Below are 17,437 nucleotides of genomic sequence, written 5' to 3' on the forward strand. Positions count from 1 at the left end.
AGACTTTTGTTCAAGTTTATTAGCAGACGAATAAAAATCATTTACATGCTATTGAAAGAGTCATGAGGTGCCTTAAGAAGATTATGACTCTAGGATTGCATTATGAAAAGTATCATATTGTATTTGAATGGTACAAGATACAAATGAGAAGTATTCTATCGTACTTGAATGGTACAAGATACAAAATAGAACATCCTTCATATGAGTCTTAAAGCAACCAGTGACTGCACATTAAGCATCATGTTTATTGAAACAAATATTGACTCAGTCCACTATGGAATGTATCTGGATGAGAACTCTAGAGAAAACTAGTGAAGAAGCAAGTTGATAAGATGCTTGCTAGCTGAGAACCCTTAGTGGGTGAAACCGTTGTCTGAAGTGTTAACTTATTATGATAGTCTGCAGCTATTACAAAATTGAGAATCGTTACCATAATGGTGAGAGACGATAATTAAGGCACAAACACAGAATGATTAGAGAGCTCTAAAATAACGATTAAAGTATAGTGCATGTATTGATAAAGAATAGTCAATCCTTTGACGAAAGGAATCACTAGAAAGAAAGTCTTAAACACATCCAATAGGATGAGACTAATTCCCAAAGGACACAAGTGATGGTAACCCGACCTACATGACTGGAGATCCCAAGAAATTGGTTCAATGGGCAATAATAAGTAATGAGTGACTATTAGAAAAGTAAGAAAGCATGATTCCTGCAGTGACAGAAGGATGAGATAATAGAAACTCTTAATGAGATCTATACTCTATGTGGAGTGGAGTACATAGCTACAGGAGTACTCTGTTGGAACAAAATGTGTTTAACAATGAACCTTAAAGAGTTTTGATGATAACAAGGTATTAAAAATTGTAAATTGGACTAGATAATATTTGTTCAAGTGTACAGGACCATAATTAAAAAGTTACATCATTAAGAGGTTCTGAATGAGCAAATAAAGAGCAAAAGGAATCAACAAAGTTGAAGCTTAGACGCTCCTGAAGGCAATATGCTCCTGAAGAGAAAAAGCGCTCCTGAAGTCAAGCTGCTCCTGAAGAGAGTAAAGCGCTCCTGACGGAATAGTGCTCCTGAAGATTAGTGCTTCTGAAGACAAGAGGTCCAGAAGCGCCACGTCATCATCAGAAGCTACATTATCAGAAGCTGCCTCATCATAAGCCATTTCACCAGAAGCTGAAGATCAACTGAATTTGAGAAATTCAATGATTCAAGAGTTGTTTCATGGATCGAAATTCATCAAAGGACAGCAAAAGATTAGTAGAATTTTGCAACGGTCATTTCAAAGGTGTTTGAAGGCATGTGCTTGCAATTTTGGACGAAAGAGTTGACATTGTACCTTTGTACGAACTGTACAACCACCTTCTCCACTACTCTGTTTTTGTGTCCACGCTACAAGACAAGAAAACAACTCCAGAATACGGCTTAGCCTGCAAAGATGTTCCTTTGGATAAGGAATGGATTTCAAATTTGTTCTTCATAGGACAACAACCAAATCAGGTAAAAGATTATTGGTGAAAGATCAAGCTTCAACAACGACTCTTTGATGTGCTGGCAATTTCACAACGTCTCTTTCACACCTCTATATAAAGGAGTGAAGACTTAGAGATTTGGCAATGCTGAACGAAAGACTCACAACATTTTTACAAGTGCCAAACCTCTGCTGAAATTGTTCTGCATTCACTTAGAATTTCTGTATCTCAAAGTTTCATCTTAGAAATTCTTAAGTTATTGAGTCTGTATCTGATTGTATATCAAGTGTTCAACCTTAAATAATTTTCTGTGTAATTTTGTTTAGTTAGAAGTCTCTTGCAGTTTTGCTTGAGCATAGGAAGACTCTTGCAAAGTGTGCTTGAGCAAAGGAAGTCTCTTGCAGGTGTGCTTGAGCAATTGTAATCAAATATTACATTATAGTGAAATCTCCTTGGAAGTGCAAGAGGGACTGAACTACTTCCAGATTGTGGAAGGAACCAATATAATTGCTTTGTGTCTTTCTTCTTCTCTCTCTCTGTTTTATTCCGCTGCGTTCAGATTCTGATTATCACTTCAGAAGCTGTTTCACTTAGCTTCTGATCAGTGTGTTCAGTTTTTAGAGAAACGAAGAATTTTTCAAAACACAATTCAACCCCCCTTCTTGTGTTTTTCTCACCTTCAATTGGTATCAGAGCCTGGTTCTGTTGATAACACCTAACAGTGTAACAGTCCAAGATCTGAGTAAATCATGTCTGACGAATCTGCTTCTGGTAGTGGATCTGGCAACAACAACAAAATTGTTGCATATGATTACAATGTTGACAACAAGAAATTCAGTGTTGGAAAGATTCCAATGTTCAACGGAGATGCTGAAGAATTTTCTTGGTGGAAAACCAACTTCTATAGTTATATCATGAGCTTAGATGAAGAACTATGGGATATACTAGAAGATGGTGTTGGTGACTTAGTTCTTGATGAAGAAGGAGCTGCTGTGGATAGAAAGAAACATACTCCTGAGTTGAAGAAACTCTACAAGAAGCATCATATTATCAGAGGAGCACTTGTCACTGCTATTCCTAAAGCAGAATGTATGAAGATGAGTGACAAGTTCACTACTAAAGCTATGTTTGCTTCTCTCTATTCAAACTATGAAGGCAGCACGAAGGTCAAAGAAGCAAAGGCTCTCATGCTTGTACATCAGTATGAGTTATTCAAGATGAATGATGATGAAACTATTGAGGAGATGTACTCTAGGTTTCAAACCTTAGTCTCTGGGCTACAAATCCTGAAGAAGAGTTATGTTGCTTCTGATCACGTGAGCAAGATACTCAGAAGCTTGCCTGCTAGATGGAGACCAAAGGTGACTGCCATTGAGGAAGCTAAAGATTTAAACACTTTAAGTGTCGAAGATCTTGTTAGTTCTCTCAAAGTTCATGAGTTAAGTCTTAATGAACATGAGTCTACTAAGAAGAGTAAATCAATAGCTCTTCCATCCAAAGGCAAGTCATCAAGATCTCTCAAAGTGGTTGAATCTGAAGAGGAAGAACAATCAAGTTCAGATTCTGAACCAGATGCTGCTGAAATGGCCATGCTCTCCAACAGACTTCAGTATCTGGCCAAGAAGAACAGAAAGTTTCTAGCCAGAAGGAGTAACTCCAGAAGCTCAAGGAAAGAAGATCAGAAGGGATGCTTCAACTGTAAGAAGCCTGGACACTTCATTGCTGAATGCCCTGATCTTCAGAAGGAGAAGTCAAAAGACAAGTCAAAGAAGTCAACATTCACACCAAGCAAATTCAGGAAGCAGATTAAGCAGAGTTTAATGGCAACCTGGGATGATTTGGGAAGTGAATCTGGATCTGATAAAGAGGAAGCTAATGAAGATGCAAAGGTAGCTATTGGGTTAGTTGCCACATTCAGAAGCTGGATCAGAATCAGATTCTGAAGATGAAAATGAGGTATATTCTAAGATTCCCAGAGATGAACTTGTTGAGTCACTTAAAGAACTTCTTACACATTTTGAAGTAAGAACCAATGAGTTGAAGGATTTAAAAGAAAAATATGCTGATTTGGTAAAACAGCAAAAATCAACTCTATTGGATCTGAAAGCTTCTGAACAAGGACTTAGGGGCTTTGACTTCATGTGTAAAACTTATGAAGATCAGCTCAGGTCCTTATGTCAGAAGCTACAAGAAAAGTGTAATGAAAAACCTTTAAGAAACCATGAAATTGCTCTTAAAGATTTTATCATATCTGGCATTGACAGAAGCAGAATGGCTTCTATGATTTATAGCATTTACAGAAACAATGGCAGAGGGATTGGTTTTTCAGGAGGGAAACCAAATGAAATCAGTCTTAAAGCATGTTGTGCATGCATCAAGGAAGGTCTGAAAACAGTTTTTGTACCTGAAGGTGCTGAGTTGGAAACTGTTATTCAATCAGAACCTGAAGCTTCTAGCTCTAAGGCTAAGATTACCTCAAAGCCAAAGAACTCTAAGCCAAAGGCTATGATTAAATCTGATTCCAAGACTTCAAAGATCAGGATCCTGAAAAGATCAGAACATGTTCCTCAGAGTCTGGTGAAACCAAAATCTGAGGTTCTGAAGTCTAAGTTTCAGAAGAAGACAGTTACTGCTTCTGAAGTACCAAAACCTAAGGTGATGGTTAATCAGAAGTAACCCAACTCATAGCACAAGGTACAGGAAATGAAGAGTAAAGCCTCAAGTACTAACCTTTCAGGACCCATAGGACAATGGGTAACTAAATCTGAAAATGTCAATGATACAGGTATGTCTAAGAGCAGAACCAAAGCAAAAATCATGGTACCTAGACAGCGGTTGCTCAAGACACATGACAGGAGAGAAGTCCAGTTTCCTCAGCCTAACAATGAAGGAAGGAGGAAGTGTGAAATTTGGAGGCAACCAGTCTAGCAAGATCATAGGTACAGGAACCATTGGTAATTCCTCTACCTCAATTAATAATGTATGGTTGGTAGATGGTCTTGAACATAACCTTTTGAGCATTAGTCAATTTAGTGATAATGGTTATGATGTGATTTTTGAGAAAACCAACTGTACTGTAATCAACAAGGAAGACAAATCCATTGTGTTCAAGGGAAAGAGAGTTGATAATGTCTACAAAATCAATTTTTCTGAACTGGCTGATCAGAAGGTGATTTGCCTTCTATCAGTGAATGATAAGAAATAGATGTGGCACAGAAGGTTGGGACATGCTAACTGGAGATTAATCTCTAAGCTTAGTAAGTTACAACTTGTCAAAGGCCTACCAGACATTGACTATCATTTAGATGCACTCTGTGGTGCATGTCAGAGAAGGAAAATTGTGAAATCATCTTTTAAAACCAAAGACATTGTTTCAACCTCCAGACCCTTAGAACTACTCCATATTGATTTATTTGGACCAGTCAGTACTGCATCCTTATATGGAAGTAAATATGGATTAGTCATTGTTGATGATTACAGCAGATGGACTTGGGTGAAATTCCTAAAGAGTAAAGATGTTGCTTGTGATGTATTCAGTAGTTTCTGCACTCAAATTCAATCTGAAAAGGAATCAAAGATTTTGAAATTCAGAAGTGATCATGGTGGAGAATTTGAAAATGAGCCATTTGAAGCTTTTTGTGAAAAACATGGAATTGTCCATGAATTCTCTTCTCCTAGAACTCCACAACAAAATGGGGTTGTAGAGAGAAAGAATAGAACTTTACAAGAAATGGCCAGAACCATGATCCATGAAAACAATTTACCAAAACATTTTTGGGCAGAAGCAGTGAATACAGCATGTTATGTTCAAAACAGGATCTATATTAGACCTATTTTAGAGAAAACAACATATGAACTCTTTAAAGGAAGAAAACCCAATATCTCTTACTTTCATCAATTTGGATGTACATGTTACATTCTGAATAACAAGCTCTACCTAAAGAAATTTGATGCCAAGGCCCAAAGAGGAATCTTTTTAGGTTACTCTGAAAGGTCAAAGGCATACAGAGTGTATAATTCAGAAACACTTTGCGTTGAAGAATCTATGCACGTGAAATTTGATGACAAAGAGCTTGAAGACAAAACTTCAAAGCAAGGTGAAAGTTTTGCAGAGATACAGGTTCCTGAAGTTACTTCAGAACCTGATCAGATAGTTGAATCTGAAGAAAGTCCAAAAGCTGAACCCACATCAGAAGCGCAAGATGAAATTGCTTCTGATGAAGCACAAGATGGCTCACATCAAGCAGATCCTCCCAGAAACACATTCAAACACAAGTCTTCACATCCTGAGGAGCTAATCATTGGAAATAAAGATAGTCCAAGAAGAACAAGATCGTACTTCAGACAAGAAGAGTCAATGATTGGACTGATCTCAATGATTGAACCTACAACAGTTGATGAAGCACTTTCAGATGATGGATGGATCTTAGCTATGCAAGAAGAGTTGAATCAATTTCAAAGAAATGATGTGTGGGATCTGGTACCCAAATCTCATCACAAGAACATTATTGGAACAAAATGGGTATTCAGAAACAAGTTGAATGAGCAAGGAGAAGTAACAAGAAACAAAGCAAGACTTGTTGCACAAGGTTACAGTCAACAAGAAGGCATTGATTATTCTGAAACATTTGCTCCAGTTGCAAGATTGGAAGCAATCAGGTTACTTCTTTCCTATGCAGTTAATCATGGCATAATATTATATCAAATGGATGTCAAGAGTGCATTTCTTAATGGAGTCATTGAAGAAGAAGTGTATGTCAAACAACCTCCTGGATTTGAGGATATTAAATATTCTGATCATGTTTTTAAACTGAAGAAATCACTATATGGCTTGAAACAAGCTCCCAGAGCTTGGTATGATAGACTAAGTAATTTCTTAATCAAAAATGATTTTAAAAGAGGGCAGGTTGATACAACACTCTTCAGAAGGACCCTTGAGAAAGATGTTCTTGTTGTGCAAATATATGTTGATGATATAATATTTGGTTCTACTAATGCATCTCTTTGCAAGGAATTTTCTAAGTTAATGCAGGATGAATTTGAAATGAGCATGATGGGAGAGCTGAAGTTCTTCCTTGGCATTCAAATTAATCAATGCAAAGATGGAGTCTATGTTCATCAATTAAAGTATACAAAGGAGCTTCTGAAGAAGTTCAAGCTTGAAGATTGTAAAGTGATGAACACTCCAATGCATCCTACGTGAACCTTAAGCAAAGAAGATGAAGGAGCTAAAGTAGATCAGAAGCTGTACAGGGGTATAATTGGTTCTATATTATACCTCACTGCATCTAGGCCAGATATTTTATTCAGTGTATGCTTGTGTGCAAGATTCCAATCAGATCCTAGAGAATCTCATATGACTGCTGTCAAGAGAATCTTCAAGTATTTGAAAGGAACAACTAATCTTGGACTCCTTTATAGGAAATCCTCAGATTATAAGCTAATTGGATTCTGTGATGCTGATTATGCTGGTGATAGGATTGAAAGAAAGTCAACCAGTGGCAATTGTCAATTTCTGGGTGATAATCTTATATCCTGGGCTAGCAAAAGACAAACAACCATTGCTATGTCTACAGCAGAAGCAGAATACATTTCAGCTGCAAGTTGTTGTACACAACTACTTTGGATGAAACATCAGTTGGAAGACTATCAGATAATTGCTAACAGTATTCCCATCTTTTGTGATAATACTGCAGCTATTTCTTTATCTAAAAATCCAATTTTGTATTCAAGAGCTAAGCATATTGAAATCAAACACCATTTTATCAGAGATTATGTTCAAAAAGGAATTTTAGATATACAATTCATTGATACTGAGAATCAATGGGCTGATATATTTACTAAGCCTTTAACTGTTGAAAGGTTTGATTTTATAAAGAAAAATTTGAACATGCACTACGTGTCTGATTAAAGCTTGCTTGCTCCTGGATAGGATTTTAGGTTCTGAAGTTAGTTCAGAAGCAGTAGTCCATCAGAAGCTCTTTGTTGAGGTTCTGAGGAAAACTCGCTGATGATGACGTCAGCATCTAAAGTTCAGAAGCTGGATTTTATGCTTCTGAATAGTTGAGTTAGTGGAAACGTTGGGAGTTACTTTATTTGGTAACTCCTGGCCCACTAACTTGGTAGTTACTCTGAAAACTTCTGACGTGGCTTATATGTATTGGTGTATAACTTAAAAGGGCAATGATGATTTAATAGCTTTGAAAAATACTTTCACGCGCCCCCAATTTGTCATTAATGCTATGTTTGTTTGTCTCTTTTGAATTGCAATCATTTTACTATTAACACTTTGTCAATACACACACTACTCACTCACAACAAACACATTTGCTTTCAAACCTCTTGCGAAGTAAGCGCAAAAAACCCTAGAACCATCAATCTTCTTCAAATCTTCTTCAATCTTCATCAATGGCATCATCAAGCTCACAACAACAAGCACCAGGATCTGGGTCCGTTTACAAACAGAGGACAATGTCTATTCCTCTTAACTCTCTGATCGTCCAGATAGAATCACCAGTGGACTTCGTTTCACTCAAGAAATATAATGTGGACATGAAAGAGTTGGTAGATACTCAGAAGCTATCTGAGTACTTCAAGATGTTAAATGGGCCAACGTATGTTAACTTGGTCAAAGATTTCTGGGTAAGGGATGAAGTCTTCAATGGAAAGCCTGCAAATGTCATAGGGAAACAAGCTGTGTCGAAGAAGGGAAAGATGACGGTAGAAAAGAATCCTACTTCTTTCAATAGTCTAGAAATAAGGTCTGAAGTGATGGGTATTCCTATAACCATCACTGAGGAGGTTATAGCTAAAGCATGCAGAGTGGATGCTGAAGGCAGATTCCAAGAGATAGTGAAGAAGGATGATATCCTTGTACAAAGCTACTACAACTTACTTCTGGGTGGAAACTCAGAAGCCAAGCCTTCCGAAATGGAGACTCACAACAGGATGTTGGTGAAGTTCTGCACTGATTGCTTCTTTCAGAGAGTAGGAGGGTCTGATCAACCCAATAATCAACAGAAGCTGGCAATCTACTTCATGGCCATGTTTGATAAGATTAATTTCCCATGATATGTCATGGATCATCTCTGCTGGGCAACTAATGAGGGCATTGTCAAAGGAAGGAAGCAAGTGCCCTATGGAAGATTGTTGTCTGAGATCTTTCATCAAGGAAGGGTGCTAGATACTTTGAAAAAGACAAGGGATGCATCTGATAAATGCTTCGAAGTTTCTACTGCTGAAAGAACTATCAGTAGCAGGAGCTTATACTCTATGAAGGTTATCAAGAAAGCCCCTCAAGATGAGAAGTGGATAGAGATGACCACAGCAGAAACTAAGATTATCAGGGACTTTCCTTCCATCTTTAAGGAAAGTAATCCTGAAGTCTTAGCTAAAACAGTAGATGAGTATGTCATGGAGACAGATGCAAGTTCTCAGGAGGAAGCTGCTCCTGTTAAGGCCAAAGGAAAGAAGGTCAAGGGAGTTACTGCATCAGAAGCTGCTGCTGAAAAGGCCAAGCAACAGAAGGTTGCTAAGAGAAAGAGAGGAAAAGCTGAAACTGTTTTCTATCAAGAAAAAGTGGATGAAGCTTTGGATGAGCTAAAGCAAGAAGAATCTGAGCCCAAGATTAAAAAGAAGATGGCACCTTTACAGATGATGTCTTCTATGGTTGAGGTGACCCCTGCTAAGGCCAGAATGGCTAAAGAATATGCTGCTGATGAGATAGTAGACAGAAAGGAAAAGAAGAAAATTGCTGCTGCTTCTATTCCTACGAAAAAGAGGAGTAGAGAAGAAATTGGCATCAGTAAGGAAAAGCTGGAACAAGCTCCTGGCAAGGAAGAAGGAGATAAGGAAGAACCTGAGAAGAAGAAGAAGAAGGTAGCTGCACCTATCTTCACTCCAATGGTTGAAGTTACTTCTGATGAAGCTAAAGCAGCATCTGATTATGCTAACCAGATGCTAGCAAAACAGAAGGAACAACAAGCCAAAATGGTTATGGAGAGGGATGCTAAGCTGAAGAAAGCTGGCTTAGACAAGGATGAAGGCTTTGTTGCTAAAAAGTTGGCTGAAGTAAGGGAAATTGCTTCTGAAACTGAACGGATTGTCAAGAGGAAAGCAAATGCTTCAGAATCTGAAATCCCAAAGCCTACTTCAGAAGCTGCTGATAACACAGCAACGTTATCTCAGGTACCTCCAGTCTCCCACACATCTTGTACCACATCTTCTATTCCACCTGAAGACACCTCTCTTTTAGATCACCTAGAAAGCCATTACCTAGGTGAACTACCCCAATCTAGCTTCAATCTAAACTCACAAACAACCTCTGAAATGGCTTCTGAAGCAATTGCTTCTGAGAAGGTCATTTCAGAAGACCCCCAAAAACAACAACCAGAACCAGAAAAAACCACCTCACCCCTACAACAACAACCAACAAATACATCAGCTGAACCATAAATAACCAAACTAACAAGTCCTAAACCAGATGTTCCTGAACCTACTGTTCCTGAACAAACAGTTTCTAAACCTGTTCCTGAGCCAACCAAATCCTTAACAGTTTCCCTTCCTAACCAAACTATCCAAATAACCCGCTATGTTGGTATATCTTTAACCTCTGATATGAATTTAGATTCTGAGGATGATCAAGATGATCATTCCTCTGACATGGTTATAGAACCCATTGCTGACCAACCATCAACCAGTCAACCTTTAACCACAAATGACCAACCAACAACAAGTCAAGCCATTGTCCCCATAGCCCCTCCTAAACCTTCAAAACAACCTTCACCACCCACCATTTTCTTAGACTCTCGTGTATTACAAGATGTGTGGGAGGACATTACTTCTGAAGTGCATAGGCTGATTAAAAGCAGAAGTGACTTGGGTCACAAAATCAGTTATTAGAAGCAATGAAGGAGGATCAAGGAAAAGGTCATCAATCTAATTTCAACTCTGCATGATTCATGTCTACAAGCTCAAGAGGAAGCCAAGAAGGAGTTGGAAAACTGGTTGAAAGGGATTGATGAGAATATGGAAGATATAGAAGTCCTTGGAACTTGGGTGAAGCATCCTATGAGCATCAGAGGAAGAAAACCTGAAGATTTTCTTCCCAATTATATTCATCCCAAGGATCTGGACTTAACTTTCCTTTCCAAGATCAACTTGAAGAGTGTTACACCTGACCTGGCTCTAGTTCAGGAGAACAAGGTGCTGAAGAAAAGAAATGAAGAGCTGGAGCAGAATCTACAAAAGCAGGATCAGAAGCTGTTAAGACTTGAAGCTGAAATGGAGAAGAACAAGTCAGATATGAATCAGAAGTATGCTGAAACTCAAGAGCTTTTGAAGAAGATTTTAGAGAGCCAAAATAAGCCTAACCTTTAGTTGCACACCTTTAGCTTATTTTTTTGTCTCTTTAGGCTTCTGATATATTTTGTTTCTGCCTCTGATTTAGTCTTCGCTTCTGAATTATTATCTGCTTCTGAACTCTTTTCGCTTCTGAATATCATTAATTGTTTATATCATGTGTGTATTAGTTTTGCTCTGATTATATTGTTTGATATGCTCTGTTTAGTTTTTTTTTTTGTTAATATGCTTTAATTATATGGTTTAAATGCTCTGAACCTTTATCCTATGCTTTTCTCATCTCTTCTTTTTGTTTAATTCTTTTTGCTAATGACAAAAGGTTGAGTATATGTGATAGTATTTAAAGACTCTGAGCTTACATACCTCATAACCCCAAATTCAACTTGTTAATTAGATTAACAACAATTGATCAATTTTAAATACTATTGTTTGTCATCATCAAAAAGGGGGAGATTTTTGGAACAAAATGTGTTTAACAATGAACCTTAAAGAGTTTTGATGATAACAAGGTATTAAAAATTGTAAATTGGACTAGCTAATATTTGTTCAAGTGTACAGGACCATAATTAAAAAGTTACATCATTTAGAGGTTCTGAATGAGCAAATAAAGAGCAAAAGGAATCAACAAAATTGAAGCTTAGACGCTCCTGAAGGCAATATGCTCCTGAAGAGAAAAAGCGCTCCTGAAGTCAAGCTGCTCCTGAAGAGAGTAAAGCGCTCCTGAAGATTAGTGCTTCTGAAGACAAGAGGTCCAGAAGCGCCACATCATCATCAGAAGCTACATTATCAGAAGCTGCCTCATCAGAAGCCATTTCACCAGAAGCTGAAGATCAACTGAATTTGAGAAATTCAATGATTCAAGAGTTGTTTCATGGATCGAAATTAATCAAAGGACAACAAAAGATTAGTAGAATTTTGCAACGGTCATTTCAAAGGTGTTTGAAGGCATGTGCTTGCAATTTTGGACGAAAGCGTTGACATTGTACCTTTGTACGAACTGTACAACCACCTTCTCCACTACTCTGTTTTTGTGTCCACGCTACAAGACAAGAAAACAGCTCCAGAATACGGCTTAGCCTGCAAAGATGTTCCTTTGGATAAGGAATGGATTTCAAATTTGTTCTTCATAGGACAACAACCAAATCAGGCAAAAGATTATTGGTGAAAGATCAAGCTTCAACAACGACTCTTTGATGTGCTGGCAATTTCACAACGTCTCTTTCACACCTCTATATAAAGGAGTGAAGACTTAGAGATTTGGCAATGCTGAACGAAAGACTCACAACATTTTTACAAGTGCCAAACCTCTGCTGAAATTATTCTGCATTCACTTAGAATTTCTGTGTCTCAAAGTTTCATCGTAGAAATTCTTAAGTTATTGAGTCTGTATCTGATTTGTATTGTGAGCACCTCTGATTCTATATCAAGTGTTCAACCTTAAACAATTTTCTGTGTAATTTTGTTTAGTTAGAAGTCTCTTGCAGTTGTGCTTGAGCAGGGAAGTCTCTTGATTATGTTCTTGAGCAAAGGAAGACTCTTGCAAAGTGTGCTTGAGCAAAGGAAGTCTCTTGCAGGTGTGCTTGAGCAATTGTAATCAGATATTACATTATAGTGAACTCTCCTTGGAAGTGCAAGGGGGACTGGACTACTTCCGGATTGTGGAAGGAACCAGTATAATTGCTCTGTGTCTTTCTTCCTCTCTCTCTCTCTCTGTTTTATTCCGCTGCGTTCAGATTCTGATTATCACTTCAGAAGCTGTTTCAGTTAGCTTCTGATCAGTGTGTTCAGTTTTTAGAGAAACGAAGAATTTTTCAAAACACAATTCAACCCCCCTTCTTGTGTTTTTCTCACCTTCATACTCTTGATAGACTCACCTATACGAATGTGGAAATGAGGCCGATTCCTATGGGATTCGGGGCAGAATACCTAAAGTGTTCGTTAAAACTGGGATAGACGTGCAAGGCCATAAACGCAACGGTTTTTAGGATACACCTTATGAAAAGGTTTGTGTGTGGGTTCTACGTCCAAGATAGAGTTCAATGTTGTAAGCAACTCTTGTTAATCAGAATTTTACTCGCTATGAAGAGGTTCAAGTTGTAGGCGACACCTTTGTTTACTAGCAAATCTTATGGAGACGTCTTTGACGTTATTTCTGAAACCATTTTTTAAATTCAAGTGGGGGATTGTTGGAACATGTATGGAAATTGAGTTAAAAAGACTAAACACAAATTCCCATGTTGGGTATAACTACTGTTGTGTGAATTAAAAAAGTGGAAGTCCCACATCGGATGGAACACACATAATAGTAGTGTTTATATAGTGGGGGTGTACCTCTAATTAATAGGGGTACATAATTATGTGAACGAAGTAAGCACTAGAGAAAAAATATATATTGATATATATATATATATATATATATATATATATATTTTATTATTTGAAAATGATAAATTAAATAATTAATTTAATCATTATTAGAAAGTGCTTTCTTAGTCCCTAAGTTTTGCTAAAATATTTTGGAACGCAATCTAGAATATTTTGGAACACAGTCTGAAATATTTGGGTATGCAATCTAATATATTTTAGTAAATGATCTGAAATATATTTTGATACTCAATAATATATTTCTGTACTGAATAATATATTTTTTTAATCATTATTAGAAAGTGCTTTCTTAGTCCCTAAGTTTTACTAAAATATTTTGGAACGCAATCTAGAATATTTTGGAACACAGTCTGAAATATTTGGGTATGCAATCTAATATATTTTAGTAAATGATCTGAAATATATTTTGATACTCAATAATATATTTCTATAGTGAATAATATATTTTTGTACTCAATATGATATATTTTGAGATTCAATTCGAGATATTTTTGTACTAGATCTAATATGAGAATTACTTGCTCCCAAAGTTTCTAACATATTAGTTGTGAACTTTCTCTATAAATAGAGAGCTCACACAGTCCATTCCGCACACCGAAATTCACAGTTGATGCTTCCTGTGTTTTTCTTTTTTTCTCCCTCCTTCGACTTGTGTTGACAAGTCCTTCTCCTTATTCAACTCCTTTCTATCCCTTCGGAATTAAGTGTTTTTAAGACCATATAGTCCCTTGTCGGTATATTGTCCCTTCGGAATCAAGAATGGTCTTAAGAGCATAGTCCCTTCGATAATTCATTCCCTTCGGAATAAATTTTAAGGTCATACTCCCTTTTCGGTATAATAAGAATGATCTTAAATATATATATTCTTCTTCAATTCATGAAGAACTTAGATGTTAGAATGGTCGTGGCACCATATTTGAGTGGTTCAAATACCATATCAATATTTGGAGAAGTTAAGAATTAGAATGGTGGTAACACCATATTTGAGTGGTCTCAGCACCATAATAGAGTGGTCACAACACCATATTGGTTTCAGTATTAAAAGAGTGGTCTTAGTACCATATTGAAGGTGTAATTCTCGAACGGTTTTCTACAGTGCAGTAGTTAACCGCACAGTTGCAGTTGGGCTTGTTTTATCCTGAAGGCGGCGTGGTTGATAGTCTGCCTTGCACAATTTTGGGTAGTGCCATGAAAAGTCTTAAAGAGAGCGACCTGGTCGTTGACTCAACCTAGTAACAACTTCGGTTGAAAACAGAATTTGGAAAACCAAAATACAACAGTTTGGAAATCCAAAAACAACAATTATTATAAGAACGCAAGTGTGGTGGACTGGGAATGAGATGACCAACAAGTGTTTCTGGATCAACAGGGGGTGGCGGGTAATCGATCAGCTTGATACTGGGATTGAGATGACCAACATGTGTTTCTGGATCAATAGGGGGTGGCTGGTAATAGATCACTCTGTTATTGGGTTGCGCATGTATTTGATGCTTTGGATTTCCTGTAACGTTGTTGAGACTGATCACTATAAGAAAAAACATAGTCACACGGTTCTCAATTCGCTTCGGTACATGGTACAGGTTCGGATACGCGGTTCGCAACATTAAAAGAATTCGGTACGTGAGGGGGTATACATAGTCGGTACGCTTGGGTTCGTGGCTCAAATATAATAATCGGTATACTGTGGATAACAAAATTAATTAAGTAAAAATATAAAACAAACAAAGCAAATATTAATACTATCAATAAAAAGAATAATTTTTTTTACAAAAAGATGAGATATACTAGTTGAAACTCACTGATATGAGAGCATTGGGATATATAACATGAGCTAGTCCCACATCGGTTACTTAGCAACATGGAATGAAAAGCTAGAATTATAATAAATACAGCAGCCTTCTTCTATATTTTTCATTGAGTTTCCCATACCTTTAGGGTGTGTTTGGGAAGAGGGTTTAGGAGGGGAAGGGAGGGGAGGATTCACTTTTATTTTTTAAATTACGAACAATGTAAAATGTCTTTTTAAGATAAATTAAGTGTTTTTGAAGTATTATATGATCATTTATCATGTTGTTAATTCAATTTTTTAAAAATAATTTTATAATGTCTTTAAATTAAAAAAGGAATGTAAGCCCTCCCCTCCCTTCCCTCCTAAACCCTCTTCCCAAACACACCCTTAGTAGGTGGGACCTTTGAATTTCTGCCTACTTTAATAGGTAGGGCCAATGAATTTGTAATGATACTAGAATTGCAAAGGAAAATTGAGAATGAGTTTGATAATTTTTTAGATAAATCAACCTCTGTTGCAACAGAGAAGAAACATTACAATTGAATTGTAAAGAACATAAGAAAGAAACATAGAAGAAGAAATCCAGAGAGAAGAGAACTTATCCAAATATTCCACACCACTCTTGGTCACACACATTCACTTATATACCCACTCTAATTTCTTAATGTGCACCTCTTTTACTCCCTTGTGTCTACGTGTCACATTTCATACAAACTTGCTGACTTGGATTATTCAATTGGTATCATTACATTACCGCCCCCATTAAAATCAACCTTGTCCTCAAGGTTGAAATTGTCACAAGAGAACACTCCTGGATCCCACTGTTTGAAACATGAGTGCTTGACAGGTGGAGAGTCTCGTTTTTGAACAGAGAATATATTACCAACAACTTTGGAAACCCAAGCTATATGCCAATCAACTGCATGATAGACATTAGACCCTGAATATGTAATCCAAGCACCAACAGAATTGGAAATAGCACTAGTTGGCCAAGAGTCAAGAATCCCATAATTCATAAGTGGATTTAGTTGCTTAGGATCAAAATAAGACCTGTGAACAAGCACATCTTCATAAAAGCTCGTACCGTGAGGCTTGTCATCGATAACAATAATAACTTTGCACAGATTGATTGTTAGATCAATTAATGCCCAAGGTCCAATCTCACATATTTCAATCAGTTTTGAAAAATCATAGCAACTAATTTCCACATAAATGATATTACAAAGAAAAATATATGGAGGTGTGCATGTGATATTTCCATGATTGCTCATTTGTTTGACAGCCACATACTTATTTCCAAAGTTATTTCCACAACCATTAGAAGACATTTTAGCAATAGCAAGGCTCAAAGTCATGGCCAAAAGTAAACCTCCAGTAGCAGAAAAAGATATTAATCCCACAATTTCCATAGTCGTGTTCAACCACTTTTCAATTATCAAGCTAAGAAAACTTGCACTTGGACTAGAAACCATAATTCTAGCTAGTGATTTTTCTCCATTTGCATCAAGGTTCACATAAACATAAACTTGGACATGAAGGGAGATTCCAATTATCACATTGTTTTATCTTGGTTTTCGGGTGTCAAACATTGATTACGTTTGAACCTTTTTAACCTTTGATATCTCATTTTTTCTTGGGAAGGGAAAAACAAGCAAAACCCTTGAGAATCGAGGTCCGGGAGTTGTTTTCGCTACGGGAAGGTGTTAGGCACCCATAACGACTATAGTATCCTATAGGAACCGTCTTTACTTTCTACGCGCGCGCTTTATTTTTAAATGCTATTTGAAAGTGATATTAAGCCTAAGAGTTTTCTAAGTGAAGAATTGGAGGGAGAAGAATGTGTTTGAATTTTTATTTTATTTGAATTGAAGGAATTTTGATTCCTTGCCTACGTACCCGTTTAAGGGATCAAATCCACCGTAGTTCTCTTCCAAAAATGTTTTTGTTTTTGTTGGTTGATTTTAAGTTTGAAAATTGGAATTTTGAAGAATGGAGATTGAGAGGCCTTAAAGGCATGAGGTTGAAGAAAAAAGTGTGGTTGAATTAGTCATTTGAAAAAGAAGTCCAAGTATCATTAGAATTCATTAAGGTTTTATTTAAGAAAATAAAAGAGAATACAATGGGATTTTGGATCCCAAGGTTTACTATAAAAAAAGATTTGAGTGAGGTTGTTCAAGTTGTTTTTTTGGAAAATTGATTTCTCTAAGTGTAAACCCTAAGCATTCATCTAAACATTCAACCGTAAACATACATCTAAGCATGCATATCCTAGCCATACATCTAAAGTGAGGTGTGTGCATGTGTCGGTGTACATCATTAGAGTCCATTGTCCTTTACATCATTGGCCTAGATACATGCTATGGTCATGCAAGAATTTAAAAGCATAGGAAAAATATTACAAAATTCCTAAGTTTTACATTCT

This window comes from Medicago sativa, chromosome 2 (assembly GCF_051527215.1).
Source record: "Medicago sativa cultivar Bolivia chromosome 2, Bolivia_mono, whole genome shotgun sequence".
Classification (NCBI taxonomy): Eukaryota; Viridiplantae; Streptophyta; class Magnoliopsida; order Fabales; family Fabaceae; genus Medicago; species Medicago sativa.